General features: G+C 38.8%; 1 protein-coding gene across 2 annotated transcripts in view; it reads left to right on the top strand.

The window, feature by feature from the left end:
- ptn (pleiotrophin) overlaps nucleotides 1-21,028 on the top strand; it is a 53,645-nt gene that overhangs the window by 20,983 nt on the left and 11,634 nt on the right. The window lies entirely within an intron of this gene.

Genomic DNA, 21,028 nt, shown 5'->3' with positions numbered 1-21,028 from the left:
GCACACACACACACAGACACATACACACACGTGCACCTACACGCACACACACACACACTCGAGCGCACACACATGTTCATAGGCACGCAGCTATGTGTCCTCATAAGGGAGGTCACTGAAGGGAGAGGGCAAAGGGCATCAGATACTGTATTGCACTGCACGATGCATGAACTGCCTGATATGGAGATGCTTATAGACTGAGTAACTAACAACAACATGCAGTTTAAATTATATGGTGAACTACTGCAGGAATTACTCACCTCCACTGATGCATAGTGCACCAGAAAATATATACATATCTATTGTATCTTTATTTTCTTGTTGTTGCCAATGGCTGTTTACAATGTACTGGTCCTTTTTAATGTATTCATTATGCTATAGGATGGAAACTTAGTGTTTTGTTTGGCAGCATAAACTGGCTTGGCCAGTGCTTATTGACTGAATAAGAATAAAGCCTTATTGCTTTTCCTGGAATGTTCCACAGTATGGCATTAAACTCGACTAGCTATAGGTTTTAAGTCATTTGGTTTCATAGATAGTGCTCAAAAATGTCTTGCTGTGCATTATTACTGTCACATCACTACAAATTTGACAAGTAACTTGGCCCGCTGTCATTGCTTGCTTGTTACCAAGGAGATAGATATGTTTTAAGTCATGCTGTGGGACATTCCAAGCAAAGCAGTTGCATATGGAGAGAAGTGGGAAACCCATCAGAAAAAAACATAATGTGCCTTTACAATGATAAATCACCTCTAAATTTCACATTCTCTCTGAAGATTGATTGAAGAAGGTCCAGTTTATATTATTATAATTGTTTTGATTTATCTTGATGAATCTCTGTATTTTATAAATGCTGTCTGCTGAGCTAGACCCAACATCTCCCACACACATAACCCTCAGAGCTGGATTTGTAAACATAATGGGTCTTAATGTGCTGCTGATTTGTTACTACTAGCAGCTGTTAACGGGAGATTTGTACCACGATACTGTCGACATGTTGTGCAAATAGCATAGAGGGAATGGGGATCCTTTGGGTGCTCCCTGCCAATAGGAGCGTGTGTACAGTCTTTGGAGTGAGAGGCGCAGGGGAGAGGCTACTGTTTGTATTTCTCTAATGAACTGATGATGTTGTCTTGCTCACACAACATGTCATCTAAGCAACAGCCAGGGGGAGCCGTGCTGAGTGAGAACGCATCCTGCTAATGATTAAAGGAAAGAAAAGTGGGTTACACTTCTGGATAAAGAAGTCTGTACTCGCGGATGTGACAAAATGCTAGAAGGCTGGAGCATGTCTAGAGGTAGTTTTGTAAAATAATAAAGTCGTCTTTGCTTGGTGAATAAATTTTGTGAATTAAGCTGTGCCACATAAACCGCTAACGTGGACTGGACTTGGACTAATTGCTTGTTGTCTCTTGTTGTCATTGGTTCTAAATCTAATTGTGTGTACTGAAAAGGCCAATGGGGAAAAGATGTGGAATATTGTAATTATCGACCAGTTGGGAATGCCTCTAACTGTAGTGTCTCATATTGGATAAACTTTGTACCTTCATTGTTTTCCACTTGACTTTACAGTTTAAATGAGGCATTTTCCATTTACAATACACTCTAGTAATTAATTCAGAGTTTTATAGGCTGGTCCCAAGCTCCTATAAATGAGAGCAATGTTTGGAAGAACACCCAGGTGTTTAACATTTCTCCACTTAAACAGCCATCTTACTGCACATCATATTAATACTACAACAGCTCAGTGAGATAACAGTTTAGTTGGCAGAGTGTTTGTCCACTTCGTAGGTTCACAACATAAACATCATTTGTTGGGCAGATGAATACCTACCTCGCCCCTAGTATCTGTGTACACGGATAATGGTGTAATGGGTGAGTGGGTTCCTGGATGTAAAGTGCGTCGAGTGTCTTAAAGGTGGAAAAGCATTATATAAAAATGTGACCATAAACACAATTTTCCCTGATAGATGTGCGTGATGGTTCTTGGGTGTTTGAATAACTTCCTATAGCCAGCGTACTCTTAACAATCCATCTAATGTTCTATAGGTACAATCAAGTGTATGCAGAGAACTTTGTGGATGCATTGGTCTATACTATTATACTGTATGTTGTACATTACACTAAATTTACTCTTTAAGTTATAAGTTGTTAACTCCTCAAAAACATACACAGTTGTCTTTTGTTTAATCCACACATGTTTGAGTAATCATAGTTTATTAATCTGTCTACATCTCCAAAGTTCAAAATGCCTTGTTGCACCTTGTGATGTCACGTAGCGTTAGTCTTAAGGTTAACAAAGCTACTTTTACCTTTTGTTCATTAAAGATTGGAATTCCAGTGTTGAAATTATCTGAATAATTCTCATGAAATTGTATGGAGTTTAAAAAACACAGTGGAGCACTTTGCATCACAAGTTGGAACAGAGTGTTTTCTGTTGAGAGAAGCACTCACTGTAAATATGCAGGGGTTTTGTGTTAAACATGTGTGAATGAAACAAAAAACAACTCCAGGTATGTTTTTCATGAAGAAACAACATTATAACATGGATCAGAAAATAGCGTTTTTAATCACTGTAAACCAGTTTCCTTACAAGGGCAATACATTTTCTTCAAGTATGGATATGGATCACATTTTGTATGAAAAGTGGGCACAGCAAAGAGAAAAATCATGTTATTTGCATACTGACCTCTCTCCCCATTAGCTTACTCCCCTGTGATATGGTTGGTGATGCTGAATGGAAAGTTACATTGATTGTGGCCATTGCTGTGGGACATTGTCTCTCTTTCAGTCCTAGTGCTAATAGGATTGCTAATGGTCGTGTTAACAAATTAAGATAAACTTGCATGGTGAGAATGGTTTCCACGGGTTACAATGTTTTCAAGGCATTCCAGGCATCTTTAAGCAGTACATGTTTATCTGATGCAAAATATTTAGCCACAGTTAGTCTTAGCCTTTTTACTTGTTTTTCATGAGGGTAAACACTCGGTTCTAGCTGCTGTGAAGGATAATTCTTAATGCTTAATATTCAAATTATTTTACACAGTTCACACAGACTCCTAATGCTAAAGGGGGCAGCTAATCCTTGGGTAAATCGCAGCAGGTTTTAATCTGGCCCACAGTTTTTTTAGCTCCAGGATGTCTTTCCCTCGAGGTGTGACAAAAAATCTTAATGTAAAAAAGTTACTGATTAGTGGTGACAGGATTAGATAGACGATGTGATTGCTTTGTGCCCACATACCAGAATGGCTGTCAGGCTCATAGACTGTCAATCACTGTTGTTTCTTTTCTTTGTATTTATTATGTAAAACAAATAATAACCCACCACATGTCTGTTGATGTTGTTGATGTAGCAACTGAATGTAATAAATGTAAGCGTATATTTCCTCAAAGTGATAATTCCATTTTGGTGACTAAATTCTTCCTCTGAATTAAAATGATAGTAATTTGGGCAGATCCATCATGTCACTAAACCTTTATGTGTGTTTTTGTAAGATTATTCAATACTTTTTATATAAGTAAAGACATGATTGTGATTGGCATGACTGTGATTGTGGTAATAAATAGTGACAGAAAAGTAATTTAATTCAACATATTTCCTTTTTATTTAACATGCAATTTCTGCGTAAACACTGACAGAGTATCAGGGAATTATTATAACAAAGGATAAAAATCTTTCATTTTATCCACTCAGCGGCAGAGGTGCAATTGATTAAAAGAGTGTGAGTGAAAAGAGACGAGCCAGGATGATTAGTCAAATACATTAGTATTCCACATAGAGCGTTTGCAGAGACAGCCGGTCTGTCCAAACAAACAAGTGCAGAGGGGGAAGCCTGCGAGCCAGTGTCTGCTCACTGTGAGATCACATTCCTGTGTCCATAAACACCAGGTCAGAGCTGTGGCCCGGCCTTTGTCTCAGTTGGAGCACTCTGAGCACACAGAGGTTAGCAGGGTTGGTGCAGCAGCAGTGCACAGGCTGTTCCCTACAAGAGGACTGCACAGCATAGGCCCACTTCCACAGATGAGATCAATGTAAATTTATACAGGTATATCCGGCATGTGCTTTGTACTGACATATTTGTAATGGAACATAAAAAAAAGAGTAGACTGTGAAGATCCAAGGGTTACTTCTAACTCTCTAGCATTAAAAATACAATTCAAAGTTGATGAAGTGCTTTTTTGAATGGTTTCATTGTTTTATACTTAAGGATTTTAGATTAAGAAACCTGTTTGCATTCACAACCTTCCTTACATGCAGAAGCAGGAATTACTGTAAGTGAACTCTCCACCTACTGAGCTACTTTTGCCCCTTTGCCTTTTTTTCCTCTTGTAACTAGCAAACTGCAGGTCATTTGCAGTCATTTACATAATTGCATATTGAGTTGCATATTGATTGGCTTGTGATGTCAGATGTCCCTTTAATGCAAATCTTTTAATTTATTCTGCTTTATCAGTACAAAATAGATCAGTGTCTGGTCATTCAGTGTGTGACTAAAACAAAATACAACTTCAGGTTTAATGGAGGGACAACTTGCTAACATGAGTGTTTTGGATAAGCTGACAACAAATCTTGCACGACTCTGGCACAGTTGTCTGCATCTATACTGTAAAACCTAACACTAGGGTTAACTTGCATTCAGCTAGTTTACTTTACCCACAGCTATGAATTTGTTGATCTTAGTGATTGTGGTAAAGTAACAGTTACTTTCAGGGTAAAAAAAGCACATTACTTGTCAATTAGACTAAGGTCAACTTGAATGAAACAAGTAACTTCAACAGTGATGTATTATTGCCAAGAGTCCAGCTCCATTTCCCAGTCAGTTGGTCCTCCTTTTGCTACCTCCCTGTTTTTCCTACAGCTTCCACTCATTCCCTGATCATCCCAGGACCGTCTCTATATCCTCCCTCTGTTCTATATATCCTCCCTCTGTTCATTCAGTCTGTGCTAGAGTACACCTGTACACCTGTTTTGTTTCTTCCAGCATTTTTTGAGACATAAGTGCGGGGGTCTTCGTTGAATTGACATGGAATGACCGAGCTATATTATTTTACTGTTACACATGTTACGATGTCTTTTGAACTTAATCTGAACAAAGTTTTGCTATGTTTCTTTCTAAGACTAATAAATATTCAAATCGTTGCATACCTGCTGCAGATCTAAATGGTATTACTGTAGAATAGAACATGTTTTTACTTGTGTGTATAAGTAACATTTACTTGCTCAGTTCAAAGCAATCCGTTTCCATGGTTTTATCAAGTAAGATGAAGTTACTCTTAAAGTAAAGGTTACTACATATTTCAGATTTGAGGAATGAGTTGTATGAATGAAAACTAAAGTACACTTCACTTGGTGTGCCTAGTTAGATGAAAGAGGAACTGTACACCTACTGTACACTTCACTGAGGAATTACTTGTGAGCTCAGTTTTAGATTCACAGTCCACTTTAGTCAGATTTTTCAAGGCAATCGGTTTCATAATTTTTTTCAAGTAAGGTCTACTTATTAGATTTTACAGTGTATGTTGGCCACACTGCTCAAGTTTAACACATTACATTAAAACATTCTGTCAGTTTTCCACCATCCACACTGTTGTTCACATGAAGACCTTGATGTCTCCCCTCGTGGCTCTAATGCTCTGTGGCAAGTTGAAAGGCCAAGTTTGCTGCCCGGGGTTACAGCCTCCGCCCCTGCACCACCCGTGACCCCACCATCCCCCACCCTACAGCGGAGCACCCCCTGAGCCATCAGGCCCTGGCATTTACAGTAGTGCAAATCAGTCTCTTCTGACCATATAGACAATACTGGTTTATAAAATGTATGCCAATGTTCTTTAATATTTTATGGTCAAATAAGGCATGTAATTGATATGAGTAACACCATGTACATTACAGTGCGTACCCTGGTGGGGGGTAAATTTGCGTATAAATTCAAATGCTACCCAGAGAGGTGTAAACATTTACAAAAATACAAACATATTTCTTATCAATAATTTAAAATATTATATAGGGCTTAGTAGCAATTTGCATACTCAACACTAATAATATAATCACATAAAATAATAATGCTTTCCCAGTATGGCATAAAGAGTGTCAACATAAGTCATGCAAAAAAAATAAAGAAAAATAAAGAAATAAGCCATGCTGCATGAACACCATGCATACATACAACGACCCGTGCGGATCACCCACTCAGCTTTCTAGGCAATTTTGTTTGGTACAATTCACCAATCACCAGTCAGCAAAGATGCACCCGAACATACCAAAATAATATAATGGTCCAGTATGTACAAAGTATAGACTGTCTGGCTTGAACGTTGTCAGGTGTGAGTGCTCTGTCACTATGCAGGCTGCATAGTAGCTGCCTTTAGTCTTATGCTGAGGTGTGATTCTTTTTAGTGGTGGTCATCTGTGACAAAATGCATCCAAGGGTAATTTGTGGCTTTATTGAGTTAGTTTGAAGAGTTTGATGGTCTGCCAAAACAACAGGAAAGCAGGTGTTCATTTAACCTTCAAATAGAGCTACAGAGCCGTTTTTTATATATATATATAATTTGCAAAAAATGTCAAGTCTGGTTGTGTCTGTATGTACAAGAAGCTATTTATGTCTGAAGATAGTGAATAAAAGGAATATATTGTTATGTGTGTGTATTGTGAGGAAATGGTCTCAAACACAATGCAATAAAAGAGAAAGATTTGCTCCGACCTAAAGTCATGTCCTTGACAGTTCAGGAGTGTCCAATCTTCCTCTGTCGGCCAATCTTGGTAAATAATTGCGACTCGGTTCTGCGGCAGCTCAGTCTAAGTGTGGGAATACATATAGTGCATCTGGTCTTTTCACAAGCAATGTTTGATTCATTGAGGGCTGAGCCTGGCAGAGTGCTGCTGAGTGACAGTATCATTGCAGGCTACAGAAAGGCAGTTAAAAATAGCATCTTTTGTTTGGTATATTGTACCAAAATGGACAGGTTATAGAGAAATAGGGGAAGGACAATGATTTATTTTATATATACGAGATTTAAAGTGTGACATGGCACAGCAGAGTCTTGCTTCTATGTCCATGCCATATTTTTTGTGCCCTTGGGCAAGACACTTCACCAACCTTGACAAATGGAGAAGGTTGTGTCAGGAAGGAAGCATCACAGGTGACTGAATAATGTTTGATTTTTTTCTGTGCAAAAAGTTATTCATTTCAAAATATCTAATTTACTTGCTATGGCCCATCATTTATCGATGCATAGCCGAGTCAAAAGTAAAAAAGCCAAACGAAGTTTGCCATCAGCACTTCCATCCGCAGTCGTCAAATCTCATGTCTGTTATGGCATATTTTTCAGTGAGGATGCATGTTGGCTGTATTTTTCCAATGACTGAAGTCGTGTTTTGACACATGTGAGTGAGTGAAGCTTTACGTTGGAGGGTTTTTCAAGTGAGTGAATTTTATTTTGAGCGGTTGTGGGCCAAGCGTCTTTTAACAGTCCTGACAAGCCTTTGTTCTTTGGCTGTTTTTATGTCTGATCCCCAGTAGCCCACAGGGAAAGCTGCTGGCCGTGCGCCTCCAAAAACCTTTCTGTTTGATCAGCTTCAAACATATTTGAGCAATTTAGGCAGAGATGAGGGCAGGTAATTCAAAGGCTGTCACTGGAGCAGTTTGGGGAGATGAAAAGACACTTAGTTTTTGCAGCTAAAAAAAAGAGAGCGATTTCTTTTTGTTGCACTGTCGCTTTCCCCAGAACTATTTTCCACAATAGATGGTATTTTTAGTTATGTCCCTAATGTGGGTGACACCTTTCATCTAGAGAGAAACATTTAAAGCTATTCTGTCTGCCCTAAAACCAAATCTATATTTGCCTTTTCCCTGCGTACTTATTTCTTTCTCCCAGTAGACACTCTTGTATCCCAGCTTGGGACTGGCACAAAAGTACAGTCTTAGTACCCCAACTGTTTTAAAAGAAGTTATTTATCAGCTGATCCTCAAAGCTGTAGTAGTAGTAGTAATGTCTTGCAAAAACAAACAAATAAAACCATTGTTATAGACATTTATGTTTGACATAGTGGTGATACATTTGGCTTTTTAATAAGAGCAGGATCCTTCTGTCCAAACTTGTGGAAGACCACATTTACCCATTGAAATAACATGTCATCTAAATGAAACTTTGAATTTCAATAAAAAGGCAGACTACTTTCTATGCAAATACATTTTAATGTGCAAAAGCCTGTCAATCATGCTGCTTAATCTGCTTCCCTGCTGTTTCTTAAGTTTGTTCAGAGAAATGTATGTAAAAAAATGTTTAAAAATAAAGGAAAGAGGATCTGATTCGAACCATTGCTGCAAAGACATTAAAAAATGTTTCATCATGAATGTCAAATCACTAGTTTGATAACATTTTAAAATCACCGCTGTGCCCCATGCTACTTGCCCCTTTAGCTAGGGGACAGATTTTGGAGACACCTTTTATTCTCAGAGAGAAAAAAACATGTGAAATTCTATCTGTTGGCCCTAAAACCACATCTATTTCCCCCTTTCCTCAAGCAATAACACCTTTTGCCCAGTAGAGGCCAGTGTGCTGCTTGATGAGGCCAGTCATTCAACATGACAGCTCTGCACTGGAAAAAATAGCTTTTAAACACCATCATTTGGAGGTCACTGTGAAAAGAGGGAACCATTGATATTATTCTGTCCATTGGAGCTGGAGAATGTGTAGGAAATCAATACAACATTGAGTCACATGAAACAAAGACACGCATGTTGGTTGGCAATGAGCTAAAGTCTGCATTAAGAGCATTGTGCAGGGTGAAAAGGGGTGTTCAGTAGTGACGTGAGTGAGGAGTGGTATCATTAAGAGCAGCACAGAGGCACATACAAGAGGTCGGGCCATAATGGAGACATCATGAGAGCCTTCTACTGGCTGTTAGATTCAAATAAACCAATATGTTTTTGTTTACCACATGTGGGGAATAACGCACCTCAGTATTAGTTTTGCGGATGGAAAATAAACAGTGTATTTCTTAGTGCAGAAGGGAGAAACTCCAATCATCATTTCGCTGCAAAGCCATATTTCAGATACCCACCTGCGGCCGTATAGAAATAAAGTTAATGATCAAAGGGAAGGTCCAGCAAATATAATCTCAGATAAACTCAGTTATTTTCTGCATGTACACCCGCGTATATAAGCCTAGAGCATTCATCACTCATTTATGTGCACAGACCGCAGAAGGCTTCAAGCATTCTATTATAGGTGAGCCTGAACCTGGGCATTTGTCTATTACCTCTGATAAAAGACATCAGAAAGCTTCAGTATATATCACTTTACTATAATGATAAACAAAATACTTTAACATGCTTTTTACATATTTTAATGCCCTCCATCAGAATTCAGTAGTCTTGATGACATGCAAATAACACATTTAAAGGTCTTATAATGTGCTAAATTGACTCTTGTGAGCTTTAAGCCATGTTAAAATGTTATCTAAACAAAAATATACCCAGAGTTGTGTTTTGTTCCATCCACACATTTGAGTAATCTTTTATTTTTAGATTCACTACATCTCAAAAGATCAAAATGCTCTGTTCCACTGTGTGATGTCATGTAGTGGTAGTTTCCAAGCCAACTGTTAAGTCTTACCTTTACCTAGTTTAACAGAGATGAGCAATTCCAAGGTTTAAATCATCCAAATGATTATAGTGAAGGTGAAATTCAAAAACACATGAGCACACATGACATCAAGAGGTGGAACAGACAGTTTTCTGTTCTTCTGAATTGTGTGTTCAACATGTGTGGATGAAACAAAAAACAAGTCTAGGAATGTACAGTATGTGATGAGGAAACAACATTATAACATATCAGAAAATAATGTAATATAGACCCTTTAAATACATTTTCTAAGGGATTGAGGTCAAACTGAAAGATGAAAACAACTAACTCAAATGTTATTTCACATCAATCTTCCAGAAAATTGTGTGTTGTTTAGTTTCAGTATTTTATATGTTGTCTATGTTCTGCAGACAGTATTGCATGAAGTTAATTGAAGTTGAAAAAACATTAATTTGATCAATGTCCAACAGATATTTCAAATCTCACAAAGCCTTACATGATTTGACATTGTCTTCTGGTAAAACAAAGCATATAACAAAATACAACTCCAGAAGATTTCCTTTCCTTTGCCCAGCCCCTGTTTGTTGTGCAGACTGTTGTAGACAAAGTGTCCAAAGTGTTTAAGCAGAATAACTGGAAGCAAGAACAAATCCCCATCCAAAGCAGACACAGAACAATGTTGTGGAAGCTGCAGCAAAAAGCTTGTCTCTCTACGCTCCGTCCACTCTGGAGCAGCACTCAGTGAATATTAATCCACCCAATACTATTTTCTTTGTACTTTTAACATTGTAACCACTTCACAGATAATTTGGCACTCTTTACAGATGGACGAAAGCTACAGGAGTTTGTCGACTCAGTGATTCAACCTACAACTTACTATTATTGCATTTTTAAAATCAATATTTATTTTAGACTTCACAGAGTATGGTTCATCTCAAAAGCTGGTTTTGAGATCGCTAGTGCTATTCTTCTTCTGCAATGTGAGGTGAGCTTGTGTTTACCTTTGTGAGGCTGCTGTAATCCATAGTTATGTTTCATTGGCCTGAGGAAGGAGTTCAATATGCTCCAGTAAAACTAAGCAAGTTAACTGTATTTGCTTTTTGACATCAGACACCTCATTATCTTCTCTCAACTTTTTGATGTTGCATTCTGCGACCATCTTAGGTATATTACTCTGAAATAAGCATCTCTTAATTAACTGCAGTCAAAGCTCTTACTTAAAAAAAAATGATTACAAAGACAACTGGACCTGTGTTTCCAGTGCTTAAACTTGCACATAGAGGAGATTTATAAGATTTTCTAACTATTAGTATATGGATAGTATGAAATTAAGTTTTCTATCTATCAGTCCAGTCAATAAGGACAGGTCATGTCTCAGTTGAAAGCTCTCAACCACCAGAATTCACTGACTGGACTGCAGAGGCTGCACTACCCTCAATGAATTAATACTTTAAATTTGAAGATTCTGATCAGAGAAAATGCTTTTAGCCTTAAACCAACTAGATTTCAGCATCAAATTTGAAATTGGCAACCCAAATGAGAAACTCTTGAGGCTCATTATGTTTTTTGATTGGATAATTGTCCTGAGAACCAAAATACCACCAAATCACCAAAACAGAACAACTTGGCCATCATGTCCTGTGATTTTGTATTTTAGAATAAATCAAAATTTAATTTCCATGAAATTTAAAATCAAATAGCTAACATAGCACCTTTTAAAAGTACACAATGTAACTTTTTTGGTAGAAGGCTCGCTATTTGCTTGTCTCCTGGGAGATGTTGATGCTTTTCCTGGAATGATCCTAACAGATCTTTTTACAGATGTTTTTATTGCTAAAATACTTTGACAAACATGCATTGTTACTGTGATCAGGGTTGCCTCTCCAACAGATCTGATCTGTAAGTTGGCCTGGTACTGTCCCCATGGAGACAGACTGGTGACAGACCCACCACCAGAAAAGTTAGTGCATGTTTAAATAATAAATATTTATTTTATGGCACATTGTTGGACATTTTATTTGGCTCTGCTATCAGCTTTTATGCTTTTGGCTTGTGCTGCAAACTTGGTGTGCATTTGCTTAACATATTTTTGCATTTCTCAAGAGCTAATGTTAGAATTTTTGGGCTTTGTGAGTGATAACAATCAGTTATTATCCAAGCAAAGTGCTAGTTCCCATTCTACCTTTCTATTTATTTATGTCTTGCTATTAGTTAAAATAATCTTTTGGCTAAAAATAACTTCTTGTGACGTAGCTCATGCCAAGCCCCTCAGGGTACAGCCGAATATCTCACATCCACAGCTCTTGGGTCTTATACATTTCCACTGGCTGACATCGCCAGTCTCTTGTGTGAGGAGCGCTGGTGGCAAACTTAAATTGACACATTTTCAAACCATGTGGGTGTCCAGCGCTGAATATCTTTTGACCTCTCATACATATCTGCATGTATGGCATTTTCAAACATTTCTGTCAATATTTTTTACCATAACAATGTACAAATTGTGTGGGCATCAGTTTCCATTTCAAAGGTTTGTAATCTTTTCATCAGTATAATTCAGATACTTGATTTCAGATCAGTGTTGGCACCAATCCGATTGGATCGGTGCCAACACTGAAAAATTAACTGGATCTGGTTTCAAATTAACTGGATTGGCTTTCAAATATTATTCTATTCTATGTATTATTATTATATATTAGTCTTCGGTTGATACCAGATATCTACAGATACTTTAATATCAGAACTGAAAAAGCTGGATCAGTGCATCTCTATTTCAGATCAAGAGAGCTTAGAAGCACTGGATGGAAGCGCAAGAACATGGAATATTGTGAAATCTATCTGGTATGAAATGCACAATGCATAGGGAAAGCCTTTGGGATTACGGGTAACTAGGTTTGACTGTGTACCAGTTAGTTTGGGTCGAGTGTAATGCCTCAGCTCTATGGGGAAATGTAGGCAGTTAATCTAAAACCAGAATCAATGTATTAGTCCTGAGGAGGAGTGTAACTGCTGTGGGCTGTTGCTGTACGATAGAAAAGACTCAACTGAGTATATGATGAACCATAGCTTTAACCTATTTTCATTACTGTTATCAATCGAATCCACCAGTCCATGAGCACTAAGGCCATTTATTGCCTCTCATCCACCAGAGAGCTTCAGAAGCAAATCTGCTCTTTTGACCACAATTGCCTTGTAATATCTCCAAATAAAATCAAAGCCTGTAAAGTGGGAGTTTGCAAAAAGAATGTGTATATTCAGAATTTTCTTCTCTCCCAGTTCATGGAGAAACAGCACTTGAGCTATGTATTAATAACAACTCACCATCATAATATTTATTAACATGTGATAAATGCAAAATTATTATCATTCTTTCTTTACATTTATGGTATGGTATGTTTTTTATTTGTACAGGAACAGTGTACAACAACCAATAACCAAGACAGAAGTCATAGGAAAGATGCTGGTGCTAGGTTATAGCATGGATATCCCTGTAGTCCTTGAGCAGATATCATAAATGTTGAAACTGTTGACAAAATAAACCTCACAAATAAAAAAAAAATACTTCTAATAAAAGACAGAAAGTTACACGTTAATTTACTTTCTAAAAACCTTTGATGAAAGGATTTGAAACTGCTATAGACCTCACACAGTGTGAGCTGGTGTGGACAGCTGTGTGGACTTCAGAAGAAAGCTGTGTACGGCTCCTCAAAGAGCTCTCCCCTGCACATTCATAGTTAAAGTTTTATTGATTCAGTGAATTGTGATCGCAGTCAAACGTCTGTTCTCTCCTCCTGACGCACAGTTAGACCTGAGAGACTTCTCTTTTGGCTTTGTTTACCTCCGCACCCAACTTCAATGTCAAGTTCTCATGCAACAATTCTTTTTTTCAACTAATTTTTCATTGTTTTCCACAGGCCTAAACTTCCCTTCAACCACTGGCAGTTGAGCTTCATAGTAAGATATCAATTTAAATTCCACAAAAGCAGCATTTTCAGAGCCCCAACATACTTCCAAATGTATTATTATCTACAGTAAAGCCAACTAAACAGTACAGATCACCTTGGATTTCACCGTATACTATACCATTTAAAAAACACAATTTCCTTATAGCACAAACAACATACATGTCTGGAATTCCACTAAATTAATGCATATCCTCTTTTGCTATGATTTGGTTTGCAGCTCATATTAGAATGTACAGACAAATCATCTAGTGTAAATGTCCCTAGCAAAATTGAACAGTAAATTTTCAATGATATTTTGTCTTTGTCTAACATCACAAGACAAGTCCTCTCCTCTGTTGAATAGGCATCTCCAGACTTGCAGATCTACCACACACAGCTGTTGTTGATTCTCTCTTCAAAATAAATTACATCTTTTTATTCTAAACAATAATACAGTGACAGTGATTGTTAAAGCGAAGAGGGCTCCACATTATGTGCAAGCTTATTCCAGCGCACACTGGCTGTTAGTCTAGCAGATAGGAGGACGTGTAGAGAGAGGGGACGACAGCTTAATCAAAAGGCAGACAAAACTCTGTGCTGCATGCAAAAGCCTTTTCTCACCCAGCACACACTAATGAACTCAAGGTGCTCTCAGTGGCTAAGAGTAGCACGAACACAACCACATGACTTCAGCTACATAGAGATAAATGCTTCTTATTTAATTAGACAGACAGCTCTGAATGCGTGCCTTCACATAGCGTCCATAGAAAGTGCCCTGACGATGGGAGCAGAGCTAAACAATGGCGGGCTGCAGGCAGGATGGAGGTGTATTTTAGAGCTGTCAGGTGCATCACGTTGCCCTGGTCCTGCAGCCAGACAGACAGGCAGCGCCAATGGGGAAGGGAACAAACCGGGCTATTTCTGAACACGAGGAAAAACAGAAAGAGCGTGAGAGCCAAAGCACATTGATAAGATGTCTCCTGGAGCAGTAATGGCCTCCTATAGTGATTTAACTGTGCAATATGGTGGAATGGCATGGATGAAAAATAAGCTACCGGCTAAATGATTTCTATTAATACAAAGCAAAACGCTTTAAGAATTTGCCTTCTCAAGCAATTATTCTCACACAGCAACCATTAATCATTCGGGTTTATGTATCTTTTGAAAACAAGACACGGTTTGAAAAAAATATTGTTCTCCACAGTACCTAATTGTCTCGAGTAGTAGTCATTAGCTCTTCAAAAACTGTATTTTTCAAGTAATAATTAACACGTACATTTTCAAGGGTCAGCATGTCCTATGTGATATATAGTTGGAAGTTACTGCAACATACATTTAGTTACTTTTTAAAGGTTTTCCATTTGGCGAGTGGCTACCACAGCACTACCTTAAATGGCTGAGCAGTTATTATTGTGTTCTATCTATTATAGAGCAGTATAATGTCATTGCATTTCCCACTAAGCTCTTGTCCACACACACAGAGGCCTACACAGTGACTCACGCAGCAGCAGTGCCGCACATGCTGTTTTGTTCCGGTGCGCAACTCCCTGGGGGATCCTCCAGGGCTGTTCTAAGAGATAGCAGGGACCTTCTCCACACTCTCTCTCCCCCACTGTCTGACCTTTACAAAACACAAGTCAGAAAATGTGTGGCATTTTCCTCTAATCATCGGTGCCTAAACACTTGAAAAATGGTCCTGAGCCTCAATTAAGGCTCTGTATGCCCCATGAGGATAGATTCTCTGTCCTCCAATGTCTAATCGTTATCAAAGCAGCTGGATTTACTGTGCCGCACCATAGTGCACTTAACCTGGCCTTTTTCCAATACATTTATCTGTTTGCCTCCTTAGTAAGGCCCTATAAGGCTCAGGAACGGTTTATTTTGTGATCTTGTTTGCAGCTTCAGTGACTGCCTGAAAAATGCTTGACTTTGCAGACCTGTCTGTCCTCTAGTCAATACACTTCTGTGCAGGTATGTCTCAAAACCTGAGCTCAATGAAAACAGAAGCCAAATAAATCCCTTTCAATACGTCTTGTGCCTCGGTGAGGCACTGCTCCTCTGGTAAAGCACTCTCAAGTACATTTTTGGCTGACTTTTCTCAAGGACACAGACCAAATTCCCTTGTGTTACAAAACAAACACCTGCACATCATGTAAATTTGATCCATTTTCGTCCGCTTATCCGGGGCCGGGTCGCGGGGGCAGCAGCCTAAGCAGGGACTCCCAGACTTCCTTCACCCCAGACACGTCCTCCAGCTCCTCCGGAGGGACTCTAAGGCGTTCCCAGGCCAGCCGAGAGACATAGTCCCTCCAGCGTGTCCTGGGTCTTCCCCGGGGCCTCCTCCCGGCGGGACATGCCCGGAACACCTCCCAAGGGAGGCGCCCAGGAGGCATCCGGAACAGATGCCCGAGCCACCTCAACTGGCTCCTCTCGACGTGGAGGAGCAGCGGCTCTACTCCGAGCTCCTCCCGTGTGACTGAGCTCCTCACCCTATCTCTAAGGGAGCGCCCAGCCAACCTGCGGAGGAAACTCATTTCGAGCGCTTGTATCCGCGATCTCGTCCTTTCGGTCATTACCCAGAGCTCATGACCATAGGTGAGAGTAAGAACGAAGACTGACCAGTAAATCGAGAGCTTTGCCTTTCGGCTCAGCTCTTCAGGTGGGTGGGGAGTCTTTGCCTCAATTTGAGAAGTTCAAGTATCTCGGGGTCTTGTTCACGAGTGAAGGAAGAAAGGGTGCCATGACTAAAAATACCAGCAGACATGTGAAAACATGTGTCTTCACCCATGTCTTTTATGATGTAAAAAATATAAATGCATAGCACTTATGCTATGTATATTTATTTACTAATTTTGCAGCTGACTGATAGATCCATAGTTCTGAAAGTATTCACTCTTGTGGCATTAGATATCTATCAGTTTGTTTCAGAGTGAAAAATTAGCACCATTGCCATAGCAGTTAACAATGAAATGAAAACTACCCAAAATTACGCCTTCCTAACAGGAAACTGAAACCCACAAATTTTAATTTGAATATGAGGTATTGTGGCCACTGGTCATTTATAGTTAAAATTAGGGTCACTGAGCACTTGTTGTTGTGGTCCTCTAGCCTAAGAATTTAAAACAGTAAACAATATTAGATATGTTGCATGTGAGTGTCATAAATATTTCATTGGTCCACACAGCAGAATACATAGCTAAACCCATAAACAAGGTCATTTAGTGCACACTAACCTTGCTTCACATGTGAGACCAAAACATTGTACAAATGATGCTTATTCTGCTGGCTACAGTAGACGTTTTGTTGCACTGATACACATGAACATCTTAATAAATATTTCACTATTCTACTTGAATGATAAACACGAGTTATAAATATGACCATTCCAGAGTGTTTTGTTTGAAATTAAGTCAGCTGGGTATAGTTTGGCTTCCCATGACCCTTTGCAGCCTTGTATGTAGCATGGAGGCTGTACTATATATGATAAGATGCTCTCTCCCCATTGACCTCTCGTCAGTCATGCTTTACAGTGTAGTGTGGTTGGCAATGATCCCTGCTTTTACTCTGCAAATGAAACCAGTGGAGCGTGGTGTGGCGTTTCAGCCTCGTCCACCAGTACCACAGCAGCAGACAGGAGCGCTATCGTGATCTCGGCTACATGCCCACTGCTCTAACAGGTTTACCCTGGCTTCCATTAATCACCGCAGATCTAACAAATGAACGGACTGAGTGTGTTTGACTGAGCATGTACGTGTATGCAAATCAGTGCTACAATAGAGAGGTTTGCACTGCACAAGACCCAGTATATTTAGTGATTTAAACACAATGCACTAACTGGTAGGGTGACCACATGTCCCTCTTGTAGTTGCACTGCATAGACATTTAAGCCCCTGTCCCTCGTCCCACACAGTTTGATTAAGAATTGTAAAAAAACTAAATGGATTAAAAAAAAAAATAACATCCTTTGGTTACAGTTACAGTTATTATTTATTGGTGGGTTTTTGGTGGCATCACAACATTCTATAGGCCAGTAATATTTCATTCAGATTGGAGCAGCTAAAATTAGTATCATTTAATTGTAGATTTGTTGTAGTATAGTAAGTTCTATAGTCTAGTCAAATGATCAGGTTTAGCATTTGTGGGTTTACCTTTTGGATATTTCATGGAAAATTACAATGTAATCAGTAGAAAAAAAACTGGCTTTTGCCCCTATCTGGGAGTAGGACATCATCACATTCTAGAATCTGAAAACCATCAATAGGCCAGTAATATTTAATGCAGATGGAAGTCATCTAAAATGAACATAATTCATTGTTCAAGTTAATTGGTGTAATCACGAATTGAACTCATCATATTAAACATTTGTGAATTTACCTGTCAGATATTTCATGGCAAAATGCATTCTATAGGGAAATATGGCATTTGCCCCAGCTGAGAGAATGACATAATCACATTCTATAAACTAAAATTCACCAATGAGATTACATTTCCTCCCTCGATGTCCAAACACATTTAACAGCTCATCTCTCTTTTTCTGCAATTTGAAGTGGTCACTCCATGACCAACAATGTTATTTGGGAGGAAAACTCCATCTGCTGAAAGGACCAAATCAATGTAATTACAAGAAAGACTAAAAGAAATCCATTGGAATGATATTGATTCAAACTTAAGATGGAAGAGAGGAAGATGGCATCGGTGCTGCTGTGGTGCTGATTGGAGACTGAGTGGAGGGTGGAGGACAAATTCCATAGTGATGAGGTTTTCACTGGTGACACAGTGATGGGGTGAAATGAGGTTATATCTCTGGCACTGAGAGGAACAACAGGAAAGGAGAAGTCAGAACAAAGATTAATTCATTTCAGTGTATTCTTGTATAGCACAAAATTGCAACAGCAGTCGTTTGTTGTTGTTAAACATAAAATAGTGAAAAATTCAACTATGAACTGACTGACCAACATTAATTAACTGGTCAGAGCCTACAAAACAAAAAAAAACAAAAAAAAAAAACAACAACAGCTAATTAAGTTAATTTTATTATATTTTTCAATATATTTATATATTTTACAATCAACTACAGGAAGTGTTTCAGATAAACTCAAAGTGTTGCTCTTTACTAGATGATCCCACAATGAAGACACTATATTGTCATCGACTTGATCCATCAACCCAAGTAACAGGTAAAGGTCTTTTACTGCATGTCCAACTGAATGCCTTGGACCTTTTTAAATGCTTTTTACACCTTTCTCGCAGCACCTTTTTATATTATAAGCATTGTAACTTTTACTGTTTGATAATCAATCATATTCACACTAACTCCACAGTGTAGCTTTCTGATTGCATAAATCTAGTTTCACCATCCACCTGAAACATCTAAATGTGCTTCACTCTTGCATAAACCTCTTCCTGATTGTTCCAGCACAGTGACTATGAGGAGACACAGTCAACATTTCTGACAGTGTAGCCGATTCTCTTTCATGTACTAGACAGGGATTACATCAGCCCTAATGAGGAAGAAGAAAGACTCCGTGTTTTTGTACTTGATGGTGAGAACAGAGTAGTACAAGGCGGTGTCACTATAGGTCCACCGATTTCTGGTGGCTATTGGCATTTTCTCCTCTTTGGTGACCTACTTTTGTTCAAGATCAATCGAGCAAAATGAAGGGTTTGATACGACTAATTCTCATGGTCTTGACTGTTGATGACATTTGGGCTGAACTAACCCCTGTGGAATGAGGCTTTCACACAAGGAGCATATCCACGACCATCTCAGCCCACCGGGAGCGGCCTGCCATTTTTAATGCTTCAGCTTAATTATGTAGATAACAAGACATGTCAGAGCAAAACAGATCTGGTGGAAAAATGCTCCGTCTTTATTGGAGGGGCTCAGATAAAGAATGTTGTTCAGCAAAATAACAGATGTGCTGCCCCAAAGAATTGGATGAGATTCAACTTTTTTCTCCACAGTATAGTACATCATTCTGTTTTATGTCCCTTTGGCCAAATACACTCAACTAATGGATAATTTACTACAAGCCTGCAGTGTAGATTGGTGTAATGTGAAAAAGAATCTGAAGGTTCTTTATTGCAAACACTGTACTAGAAGTACAACTATAATAAAATATTAAAAACTGTCAAATATCAAGTGCTTTCTGTTGAACTTCTGCTGTAGGTCTCTGCAGTGACAGTGTTATAACTTTGTACCAATTAATATTGGAAGAAGAAGAGCCTGTCTCTACCCCTCTCACAAATTCTTTGCCAAGTGCCTTAAGTGTTGAAATGTGGAAATGTGTGTGCATCATCATTTATAAATAGAGCTTCTCCATATAGACTCTCTCTTGAACACCATACACAAGGTAAGTATTTAATTGCCAAAGGACACTTTGACAACTGGTCTGGAGGAGTAGGAGTACAACTGCCAATATTTAGCATTGGACTGTAGGAAGCCCTGCTTTAATCTACACCAATTAAAATGTGCCCTTATGAAAACCCTGAGATATTTTTATCGTAATCCGAAAAGATGGCCTATGCAAAACGATGTACATGCTTTACATTAGCCCTAGCAGTTCGGCTTATCAGAGTACACAGCAGTCTAGCCAAACACCCTCAGAAATGAGTGCACGGTGGGAAGATGCTGCTCTAATGTACTGACCCTTAGAGAAGAAGTCATCTTGTAGGACTCCCTCAGACAGAAGAAAAGGCTAATTCAGTTAAATTCCCACACAGTTTTGGTCCAAAGTCATCAGCCCTATTTCCCTTTATGCGTCAAGAGCCGGTCACACAGTATGTGAGGGAAACGCTGTCTTATCTTCTGAAAGGCCACAATAGGTTTTTCTTAGAAAATGATCTTTATCACAGAGCTTTCATTGGGTTTGCTCTCTCAAACTCTTAGAACTCATTGTGCACATCCTGAAAGTGGGAATGCAGCGATTTTAAACCTTTCCTTCGGATAAGGAAATTAATCTTGAGAATGACTTAAAAAGAAGCAAAATGTTATTTAATCATAATGGAGTCAGAACTGACACATTTTGGTGTGCACCAAATCAATCCTGTGAACAACTTTGTAGATCCTGTGCACACACAGAAGCTCTCATCCATCTACAGCGACATTAGTTTAGTCAGTAAAACAGGGAATGTATATTTTATTTATTTGAATAACGTTTTGATTAATATTGACTAAACATACATTCATGCTTGTCCAAGCCCAACTTTTTAAGAACATTTGCATCACTGAGAGGTTTCTGCATTAGATTCCTTGATGAAAGAGAAACTCTATAGCTCAACTGGAAGAGTGCTTGTCCTCTGATCTGAAGGTTGTGGTTAGATTCTCTTTCCTGGTATAAACATTGTTGATAAAGTGGTCAGATTTATAGGCTGGTGGTACTTGGTCCAAACACTTGACCTCCCTAGTGTCTGCATTCCATGGTGAGTATAGCTGAGTGAGAAAAATGGTGTTTAAAAATCACAAGAGACATTTTTGTGCATGCTTTTTACACTTTCCA

Source organism: Boleophthalmus pectinirostris, unplaced genomic scaffold (genome assembly GCF_026225935.1).
Source record: "Boleophthalmus pectinirostris isolate CB_2022bp ecotype Guang Dong unplaced genomic scaffold, ASM2622593v1 HiC_scaffold_18, whole genome shotgun sequence".
Taxonomy (NCBI): Eukaryota; Metazoa; Chordata; class Actinopteri; order Gobiiformes; family Gobiidae; genus Boleophthalmus; species Boleophthalmus pectinirostris.
Note: the sequence above shows the minus strand (reverse complement) of the source record. Positions and strands in the feature narration are given on the sequence as shown.